Source organism: Octodon degus, unplaced genomic scaffold (assembly GCF_000260255.1).
Source record: "Octodon degus isolate 3935 unplaced genomic scaffold, OctDeg1.0 scaffold00016, whole genome shotgun sequence".
Lineage (NCBI taxonomy): Eukaryota > Metazoa > Chordata > Mammalia > Rodentia > Octodontidae > Octodon > Octodon degus.
This window is the reverse complement of record NW_004524592.1, coordinates 18,064,743-18,074,058: the sequence shown is the minus strand read 5'-3', so window position 1 is coordinate 18,074,058 and position 9,316 is coordinate 18,064,743.

Below are 9,316 nucleotides of genomic sequence, written 5' to 3'. Positions count from 1 at the left end.
GCAGTTTAAGCTCCTGCCTGGCAAGTGCAAGGTCCTGAGTTTGATCTCTGGTAGAGAGAGAAAGAGAGAGAGAGAGAGAGAGAGAGAGAGAGAGAGAGAGAGAGAGAGAGAGAGAGAGAAGAGAGAAAATATAAATATGCAACAATGAGTCAATGAGTATTATTAAATAAATAAATATTGTAACTGGACGTTAGTGTGATTGCTGCCACAGCAGAATGTCAGGGAAAGTTTAAAATGATAAGCAGGCAAATGTTTGTTTGATTTATTTATTTATTTATTTATTTATTTATTTATTTATTTGGTATGAGGGATTGAACTCAAGACCCTGCGCTTGCTGGCAGGCACTTATTCTACTGAGCTATCTCCCCAGCTCTACAAATGTTTAATTTTAAGAATTTCTCGATGTTTAATAAGACCCCAGAACAGTGTGTGGGTGTGGCTGCGCAGGCACACAACCACACCCAGTCCAGCCAAGAAATGTTCCAAATTCTTACTCTTTTTGTCCTTGGGAGAGGTGATTTATATTTCCTTCGTTGTGCTTTTTAATAACAGAACATTCATCATCACAAATTGTAATTTTTTTAAATGCTGGACTTGGGCCTGCGAGATAGCTTAGTGGAGGAAGCGTCTGCTTTGGTGAGCGCAGGGACCAGGGTTTGATTCCTGGTTCTGCATGCCCCGCAAGCCCATCCCCAGGAGCGCACTGAGCTGGTGACGGAGATCGGGTGTGGTGGCACTCCTGTAATCCCAGCACTGGGGTGGCTGAAAACAGGAGGATCATTACGAGCCTGAGCTGCGAAGTGAGACTCTGCACCTAATACATAAAATGAAAAATAAATAAATAAAATAAAATGCTGGACTTGGCCTGGCACACACCTGTAATCCCAACACTTGGGAGGCTGAGGCAGGAGGATCTCCAAGAGTTCAAGGACAGCCTGGGCTACATATCAAGACACTGTCTTGAGAAAGAATCAGGGGACGAGAAAGAGGAGGAGAAACAGGGGAAGAGAAAGAAGGGTAGAAGAAGAAAGGGAAAGAAAAGACGCAGTGGGGGAGGGGAGAAGGAAGAAGAAGAAAAGGAAAAGGAGAAAAGAAAGGGAGAATACAAGTCCTCTGTGAAGAACACAGCGACTCCTCTTACATCACCAGTGTGTGAGTACTAAGTTGAAATTTCAGTCAATATGGCTTTGTGGAGATGGAAACCAGCACCTCTTCCCCTCGTAGCTTCAAATGGGAATGACTGAATAGCGCGTGGTTTGTGGTGTCAATAGTTGTGTCCTTGGTGCTGTGGACACAACTGTCTTCTCAAGGGACAGTGCCCTCTGCAGTGTCATTCCTCTTGCCTGTAGCTTAGGCTGCCACAAGGGGCCAAAGGAAGCAGTGCTTTTTCTGGAGTGTTTTCATAAAGATATTCCTGCCGAGTACCTGCTGAACACTCGGAGGAAATGGGAACTTCTGTACTTCTCCGGAGAAGCAGGCCTACTGCATTGAGGCCCTGGGCCAGGCAGGAATTTTTAAAGATATTTCATTTTGTCTTCACACAAATCCCAGCGAGACCATTACCATCATCTGCGTTTTCATGAGAAGGAAGCTGTTGCTCAAGATCGCTCATCCACAGAGGGCAGGCCACTGCCTCGCAGTTCCAAACCCCTGCTGTCACCTCTAATCTTCTCTCCCTTCTTCTGAAAAGGAGATTCTCTGGGGCCTCATCAGTGTCTACCCTCACTGTTGCTACAAAGATGTCTGTCATGCTGTGTGTCCAGATGCAGTCATGCCGTGGTTGGCTTTTCAGAGGCCACTGAATCTAGAGTTTGTGACTGACTCCTGGAACAAGGCTGAGATTTAGGGTGTGAATGCTCCCCACGCCCTAGGGCAGGTAGCGTGCATACGGTATGTGGGTCAGAAGGAGGCGTGTCCCTTCTGCTCTCTTTCCTTCTGCGGTCTTCCACTGTCATGAACTGTGGCACCTCTGCCAGGGTTCACCCTACCTTAGAGCCAGCAGATTATGGACTGAAGCCTCTACAACATGTGAGCTAAGCAAATCTTTCCCCCTCTAAGTGTGGGTGTCAGGTGTTTTATCTCAGCCCTGAGAGAGAAGTAACTAAGACAGTGTCCAAACACAAATCTTGCTATACAGCTATCCCTTTTATTGATCTACGTGTTTAATAACTGTTTGGCCTTATGACCTTCTGCTCAGACTTATGATGTCTTTTTTTTTTATTTGTTCAGTTCTGTACAGCTTGTTTATACAGCCTCACTGTCTTTCTTTGTACAGTACACCTTATTTATGCAGTATTATAATTTCGCTTGAACTATTCAGTACTTTTGCTTTATTTTCTGCTACGCATTATAATACTGCATGTTACAGTTATGGAAATAAAAGCAAAGTCATCAGTTGACCATTTCTTTGCTCTGAATATTGTAATGTACAGACTACATATAATTCCCCATTTAGCGACCAATTCATTTAACAACCTAGCTGGAATTTTGTAGTTCAACAAGGAATGCCTGGCTCCTATTCCATTTTAGGCACATTCACTAAACATGTTGTGCAAATAAACACAGCAGCCATGAAAACACTGTCTTCAAAACATGTATTATTTCTGTAATGTCTCATATGGAGTTGTTTGTTTTTCCTCAAAAATCAAACAATATATGGTTTGCCTGCTTTCATGCAGAAAGGAGCAATGTGGAGCATGGTCCTATGAGGCCTTTTGATCACACATGATGCAGGCAAGACATCTGTGCCGAAGTGTTATAGGGTAGGACAGGTGCTTTAGAAATGGCTTATGTCTTGGTTACGTTCCCCTCCTTGCTAGAACAAAATACCCAACACCCCAAATTAATGAGGAAAGAGTTATTTATCTCACAGTCGGTGGTGGTTTTAGTCTGTAATCAGTTGGTCCAAGGCAGGGGGTTATGGCAGAGGGCAACAATTCATGATGGCGGAAGATGTAAAAGCAACAAGAGCAAAAAGGGCAGGTCTAGCACTCACACCACCTCCACGCCCTCCTCTGGCACAGGCTCAGGATGTTTACAAAATGAGGACACTGGACCCCCGCTGAGTCACTTAATGAAATTTAAAAACTTCTGGAGTTGACACAGTGAGTCCACCACTGCAGTATCCTAGAGCATAAACAGCCACCCAGGCCACATCCTCTACACCCTTGGTTGAAGAACTGCTGAGTTAGTTAAGCTTCTGAACTTCTCAAGTTGACACAATGAATCTACCATAACAGTTTACCATTAAAAAGTATTTCAGCCCGGGATATGGCTCAGTGGAATAAGCGCTTCCCTGGCAAGCTCAAGGGCCTGAGTTCAATCCCCGGTTCCGCAAAAAAAAAAAAAAAAAAAGTATTCCAGGTTTTCTTTTCTTGAGCAAAGAATTGGGTGAGACAAGTCAGTAAGGGTACCAACACATTTATTTGAATGGTGTGCAGTGAATGGCCATTGGCAGAAACAGCTTTGCAGAGAAAACATGGGCCAAACAAAGAGAAACAGAGGGTAAAAGCAAAAATGAAAGAACATGCAGTACCTGAGAAACACTGGAGGAGGCTACCATATGAACTATCCTCCATGACAGTGGCTTTCAGTGATGGCCACTCTTTTTTATGTGATTCACATCTGGTGGGAACTTGACAGAAGTTCCACATATGCCATCCTCGTGTTCCCCTGGGATCTTGTAACTGACAGGTGCCACTCATTTCCCCAGCCAGCATTGCCACCCCTGTCTGCTATATCAAAAGGGCCAATAACATCTTTATATCTGGGCTCAATTCTATTTTTTTTTTTTTTCCAGAACCCGATATTGAACTCAGGCCCTTGAGCTTGCGCTTATTCTACTGAGCTATCTCCCCAGCTGAGGACTATTTGCTTCCATCAGTTCCTCAGGTGATAATAAAACATGCATTACAGGAAGTAAATACTCAGATGTAAACAACTCTTCAGAAGTGTTGTTACCTTTGAAATTTTTCTTCAAGTTTACACTTGATTCAGATTCTCTTCATTTTTACTGTTCCTTTGCTGTCCTGAGACCCCAAATGAAAGGGGTGACTATAAGTCTTCATTACAGCAGTTATCAGAGAGCAACCTCAGCAGGGATGACCTGTCAGGTTGTGGTCTGGGTCATTTGGAAGAGTACAGCAGGTTGGACCTGCTGTTGAACACCTCTCTACTGAGATCTTGTGGCTCCCTCAGAACTGGGCTTGGATTACCTTTGGGTGGTGCCACAGAGGTCACTTGCCAGCCCTGAGGACATGGCCTGTGGCTTGGCCTCACTCTGCTGCTGTGATTGGGCTGGCACTTGCATTCCAGAGCACCCAACAGTGTTCCAGCTGGCTTAGCACTCGAAGCCACATATCAACACCTTTCTAGGCTTGGTCTCCACTTTCCTTCACCCTGTGGCTGTTTCAAGAAGTTTGGGATTTTTGTTGTTGTTGTTTTTTATCTTTCCTTCAAATTAAATTTCATTCCCCAACTACTACCACCACAGGTCTGCTTCCCTGTTCTAGCTCTACCCAGACATCTCCATACCTACAGCCTTTCCTGGTCTTCAGAATTCCAGCTTTGCTCTTGCTCTACAATGTTCCTCGCAAATATCTCACATGTGTAGATTCATCCACTGATAAGCTCAGAGCTGAATGTGTTGTTAGGAAGTAGGGTCTGGTTTGAGGAGAACCCTGGAGGTGTGAACTCCAAAAGGGTTTGTTCCTGTCCCAGCCCCCTCCCATCCCTCTGGCTCAGCTTCCTGGAAGCCATGAGGCAAGCAGCAGTCACGCCTCCACCGAGCCATTTCTGCCTTGGAGCCAGTCCACCATGGACTCACCCTCTAAAAACCGTGAGCCAGATTTGTCTCAGCAAGAAGCTGCTGCTCCACACCTCACAGTTGGAGTTAAAGAACCTAAGGATGAAGACATAAAGCTCCTGCTGGAATCATGGCCACTTAGTTCTCAGTTTATTCAAAGGGTCACAGTCCACTCTCCTTATTCCAACCCTTATGTCTCGGGTTTCCTCACCAGGGAAGTTCTGCTTTGCTCCTCCGGGTCCTCAGGTGATGCAGATGTAGCCTTGCCCTACACCTGGGCTGTCCCATAGAACAAGATGCATGCACCTGACAGGATAAGCCAGGTTCTCTCAGCCACGACCAGCCTGCCAGAGAATGAGGAATGCACTGACTTGCTTACACCAAAGTCATTCTGCCCCAGGAAGCCACAAATCCACCATGATACAGCCACTAAATGCACTGGTTCTGTCTTAAAAGAGGTTGAGTACCATAGAAACTCTTAGCCTTCACTTAGGAAGTCTCTGCTGGTTCGGCAGCCTTCAGGTTGACTACTTCCTGATTTTTTTTTCCTGCATTTTAGGGAAGAGTGTACAAGGCGATCAAGGTCTCACTACTAGATTGGACTTGTAGTGATTCTCCTGTTTACAGCCTCCCAAGTGCTGGAATTACAGGCACGCACCACCACACCCAGTCTCAGTTGCCATCTCAGTGTGCCCCAGGGGCAGGGCCAGCACAGCAGGCCTGGGGATTGAACCCATGGCCCCTCTGCCTGCTTGCAGGTGCTTTAATCCTCTGAGCTATTTGGCTGGCCCTTCTTTCCTGATTTTTCACAAATTCACAACATCCTCATTCAGATTTGCTTAATTAGAAAGAATAGGGGTCTGGGAGATAGCTCAGTAGAATAAGCACTTGCCTGGCAAGTGCAAGGGCCTGAGTTCAATCCCTGGTTCCGCCAAAAAGAAAGAAAGAGGAAGAAAAAGAAAGAACAATAGTAACTGTTAGTTGATACATTGTGTCAACTTGGCTGAATCAGCTTGGGCAGTTCTCAGCATGGTGGCCTAGCCCTGCAGGTGGGCAGCCACCAGGAATTGAGAAAGGCATCCTGCCAGCCCGCTGCACTTCGGTGGAGAAGCCTCAGTCTTTAGTGGAGCTTGATCTTGGCAGCCGTGCTACTTTGGAGGAGCTACGATTTCCGGACTTCCTCTTTGCAGTCAGCGCAGAAGGAAGAGAACGGCTTGAGGGATACCACAGCTGCTGCTCCTCCTCCTCTGCTCTTCGTTGTTTTCTGCCACATGAACTGCTGTTGTTTGCCTTGGAGCCAGGGGGAATATGGACTGATCCCTCCAGTAACTGTGAGCTAAATAAACCTTTCGTTCCTTCATTTTGAGTGTCAGGTATTTGTCCCAGCAATGAGTAAAAAGTAACTAAGACAGTAAGAAAAGGCAATGAGGGGCAGGGGAGATGGCTCAGTAGAATAAGTGCTTTCCTAACAAGTGCAATGGCCTAAATTCAATCCACAGTTCTGAAAAAAAAAAAAAAAAAAAAAAAAAAAGGCAATGAATTAGAAATGAAATGAACAGGATTACAGCTGGGGAGATGGCTCTGTGGAATAAGCACTTCCCTGGCAAGCACAAGGGCCTGAGTTCAATCACAGTTCCAGGATTTTTTTTTTTTTTTTAATATCAGCCTAACAAATCTTTTGGGACAAAAGGAAGTCAGTCTTCCAAGAATTTAGCGCACAGTGTTCTTTACTTTATAATAAAACAATGCTAATGTAAACCAAAAGCAGAACGAACTAAACATGCATTTCACTCACGGGTAATTACAAAACAGACATTTCAAATCAGTGTTAACCTAATGCTTTTAGAACAATTATTTGATTTCAAGGTCCAATAACTGTCAAGTAAATCACCAATTTCCAGTTCATTCTTATTTAATGTAAAAAATCTAATTTAGTATGCAGCCATTTCACATCTGTCCTTAAATTAAAACATAGTCAAGAGTATGCAGCATTTGGGTTTGCTCTGCTGTTTCTAAACCAAGTGTTCTTTGTGTTTAACTATAAAGGACTAATAAGTCGTTTTATTTTGAAATATTAATCTGAGCTTCATATACCTTGGATTTTAACTTGTGTTGTCCTCAAGTTACCCAAATGATGAAGCGCAGATGGCTAAAGACAGGCACTGGCCACAGAAGAATGCTGAGCACAAAACACATGTATTACTTCTAACCTACTTGGGTAATTATAAGAATGTTATAGATCACAGCTGGGCATGGTGGCACACAACTATAATTTCAGCACTTGGGAGGCTGAGGCAGGAGGATCACCTGGAGTTTAAGGCCAGTGAGGCTATCTCAAGAAACAAAACAAACACCAGCTATTAATACACTTTTGTTAATAATCACTTCTTAGGGAGCTGGGAAAGTAACTCAGTGGCACACAATTTTCTAGCATGAACACAGTTCTAGGTTAGGTCCTTACTACTGGGGAAAAAAACTTAAGATTAAAAGGAAAAACAAAAAAAACTTTAAAAAATCACTTTTTCACTGGTCCCGCTCCCAGGTGTGCTGAGCCAGCCACTGAGACAGGCGTGGTGGCACACGCCTGTAATCCCAGTGCTGGGAAGGCTGAAAACAGGAGATCACTATGAGTCCGAGCTGCGCAGTGAGACCTTGTACCAAATAATTTTTTAAAAAGTTTTTCCTTGCATTAAGGAGTATACTAGATCTTTTAGTAGCAAATGTCCATGATGATATGCCCAAAATCATGTTTGTGGTATAAATTGTATAAACACATTTGTTCAGCAGCACTGGGGTCGGAGTCCAAGGCCTTATGCACAGAAGACAAGCACTGCTCTGGACGCCTGGAAGCCTGGCAGCACACTCAAGTGTCTACGACAGAAACAGCCTTGGATTCCCAAGGTATAAAAGAGTTGTCAGCTATACATTATGAGATGCCAACGTGTGCTCACAGAACCATGAATGTAAGAAGGACTTATGGTCTACATAGTCTGCTTGAAAAAATAAAGACCTGAAACTTTTCTCCAGTAGGAGGAAAAAACAGAATTAAGGATGAAGATTGGGGAGCTTGGGGCAGCAATGCTCAAGAACCCAGTTTAAACCTTGGTGTTAAGACATGGCCGGGGCTGGGGAGATGGCTCAGTGGAATAAGCGCTTCCCTGGCAAGCGCAAGGGTCTGAGTTCAATCCCTAGTTATGCAAAAAACAAAACAAAACAAAACAAAAAAAACACACAGCCCACCTCAGGGCCAGCCTGGCCACTTCCTCCTCACTGGAAGCAGCTGCGGACATGGCCTGTGACTGCCTGGTCTCACCACTTGAATAGCACCCATGGCTATACCTGGGGTGGGTTTGGGACAAGCCTGGGAAGGCCACGCGCTAGAGATTTTGTTTTGAATTTTGTTTTCTCCCTACATATCTTGTAGGGACAAACTGGTCATATTTTTTTGTGAAATAATTCAAGTTGCATCTTTAAAATGAGTATTGAATGACTTGGGTCATGGGATTTTTCTTTCTTGATAAAGACAAACTTTATTAATTATAATCAAACTCTTGCCTCTTTTTCCATCTAGCATGTGTAATTTTTTGTTTTTTTATTAGCAACATCAAAAATTCAGTATGGGGGCCGGGGAGATGGCTCAGTGGAATAAGCACTTCCCTGGCAAGCACAAGGGGCTGAGTTCAATCCCCGGTTCTGCCAAAAAAAAAATTCAGTATGGACTCAAGTAACTTAAAACTTATCTATAAGTACAGTGAGACAAAAAGAAAGAGAGAAAGAAAGAAAGAAAGAAAGAAAGAAAGAAAGAAAGAAAGAAAGAAAGAAAGAAAGAAAGACTTGAAGCCTAATTCCATTATGTTAAGGATTTTTTTCTGGGTAGTGGATTTGTAGCTAAGTTTGTTTTGGCTTTTTGTATTTGGCAAAATTTTTAGAATAAATTATCTTTATAACAAAATATTTTAACACACATACAAAATACACATCAATAACTACTATGCAAATAAATAAATGCACAGGGGAAAAATTAGATGAAATGAACCAAAAGGCGACCTTCTGCCATTCACCCCTCCCTTATTCCTGCTGCCAGGGGGTGCTGGGTCAGCACTCGGCCCCACCTACAGCCTGGCAAAGGGCACTATCTCCAGTGACCTTCTAGTATTTCCTTCTGTTTCATAGTTTGAAAGTTTCATTATCAATGCTTCACTTTAAAGATGGCAGAGGAATATATTTCTAAAAGATTCTGATAGTTAATAGTTCAGAAAGGAGTTGCATACCTGTTTTCACAATGAGTTTTTGTGACAGGCACATAATTTTAAAGTACATTGTTGAGGCTGGGGAGATAGCTCTGTGGTCTAAGTGCCTGCCTGGCAAGCACAAGGACCTGGGTTTGATCTCAGATACCGCATGCTGTGGCCAGCCCCAAAACCCTGGGTGTGTTATGCCGGCCATTAAAACTGGGGTGGTGGTGCACACCTGTAATCCCAGGGCTGGGGAGGCTGAAACAGGAGGATCACT